Here is a 2306-nt window from a genome sequence, read left to right on the forward strand (position 1 = left end):
GAGTCAGGAACTGGGCAATTCAACTTAGCAAACATGCATCAACTCAAACTGTGATGAAAAATACAATCAAACCTCTGCTTTCACTTTTTCAACTTGTGGTCTAAACTCAACAGGAAAATTAAGATCTTGTCCTTTGGACCTGACAAAAATGCTTGAAAACTCCTCATGCCAGACCTTGAGTCCTATTAGCAAACAGGCTGTTTCAGCTCCTTTCTTGTTGGGGTGCCTTCTGCCTTTTATGTAGATCTCTTGTAGCTGACTGAGGTACCTGGCTAGGACTCCTGCCTCTTGATACCCAAACCTTTGGCCTGGTGGGTCACTTGAATTTCTGGGCCACTAGGTTTCCTCGTCTGATTCCTCCTCTTTCTCCTCGCAGAGTCTGGAACTCGTCTGCCCACAGACCTTCCTTGATGCTCTCTACCGTTGACTTCTCAGCACTCTCCCATTCCTCTTCCTAGTTGAATTCCCAATCCTGACTCTTAAGCCTGTCCATATTGTATCATGAAAATTAAGATCTCAAGGAATGCAAGTTCTTCAGCTCTACACTTGGTCAAAGCTGGAACATATCTGTGATGTTCACGGCTGTTTGCCCAGCACCTAATAGTGCCTACATATGCTTGGCATCCTATAGACACAAAAGAAAGAACAAAAGTTAAAATAAGTTGGTAATGTATTATTGACCCCAAATAGGAAACTTAAGATTTTTAATAAGGTTGAAACAAAAAGATGTCCTGCTTAATCAGCAGTTTATTAGAAAATTTTTTAAAAATGAAAAAATTTATATGTTTATAGTTAATTGAGATTGAAATCCTAGTAAGTCCTTCACCCTGGCCTCCTCACTGCGCCTCAAACACACCAAGTAGCATCCTGCTTTAGAGGGCCTTTGTATTTGATACTTCCTCTGCCAGAAATGTTCTTCCCTTAATTACTGCATGGCTCATGTGTCCTGGAATGTTTTTTTCTGTTTCTTGAATAGCTCATATGTTCACTTCCTCCATATCTCTGCTCAAATGTCACCACAGAGGGAGGCCTTCCCCTGACTCCCCAGCTAAAATAATAACACCCTACCACTTTCTAGATCTTTTGCTTTGCTTCATTTTCTCCCACCTGATGCATCATATGTTTATGGGTCCATTTCTGTGTCCTCCCACTAGAATTTATGTTTCATGAGTGAACACCTTTTTTTTCTCCACTACTATATCCTCACTCCCTGGAATGGTGCCTGGTATAAGGCAGGTGCTCACTAGCTATTTTATTGAATGGGTAATTCAAGGTAGGAACTTAAATATGCACTTTTCAATCTGATGCTTAAAACTACATTCTTAATCAGTACTGTAGTTCAACTGAATAAACATTATTGTTGGAACATATAAGAAATCATGAAAGAAAATAGCCTATTGTATTTAATTCTACTGCATTTAACTACAGACTATGCTTATATTTATACGTATTGTGACCTGAGGTACATTTTCCTCATTTTCATTTACCCTTTTGAGCCTCATTAACCTATTCTAAAATATGTTACTGCTTACTCGACAATATTTTATCTTCTGGCTAAATAAGAAAGAACATCTGTCTCCTAAATTACATATAATAAGTCATAAAAGTACAAATAGTACAGACCCATGTTAGGCATAGGAAAAGCAGACCTCTTTAAAAAACACTCATGTTTAATCTTTAAATGGATTTTCTGTGGGGCTTTTGACAATCTGATAGCCAGAGTGCATTTATGAACTAATGCTTTTAAAGCCACCCGCTACTTGTTCGCAGGTAATTCTATTGAAAAAAAATTTTTTTTGTCACATCTAATGGTAAGTCCCAAGCCCATGCTATGGGAAAGGATATATCAAATGTGGGCATTTGTCATGATATCATATATTAGACACCAGAACCTAACCCCTGGCTTCCCTGCTAAGTCAGAGCACCCAGAAAAGCATACATACACTTGTCATTCCTAGGAAGTTAATGCTCAAAATGGATATAAAAGGATTATAAACAAAAATCAGGATAATTGAGGTGCGGGAGGGCAGGAAGGGTAATGTCCAGAGAATATTGTGCGGGTGGTTGAACAGTTGTCAGGTTCATAGATTTTTTTCAAGCCTCCCAAGCAAGATTAAAACTTTATTCTTTAGTTACTGAAACATCAAGCAGAATCTCCTGCTGCTCTTTTTCAAGTACAAACTGTTAGTAAAATTTCTATATGGAAGCCTTGAGGCCTCTCCCTCTCTTCCAGAAGCTAGATGTAACAAATAAGAAGCCTGGTCTGGAATCAGAAAAACACTTTCCTGGCATTAGGAAAGTTACTC

The sequence above is a fragment of the Zalophus californianus genome, chromosome 4 (genome assembly GCF_009762305.2).
Source record: "Zalophus californianus isolate mZalCal1 chromosome 4, mZalCal1.pri.v2, whole genome shotgun sequence".
Classification (NCBI taxonomy): Eukaryota; Metazoa; Chordata; class Mammalia; order Carnivora; family Otariidae; genus Zalophus; species Zalophus californianus.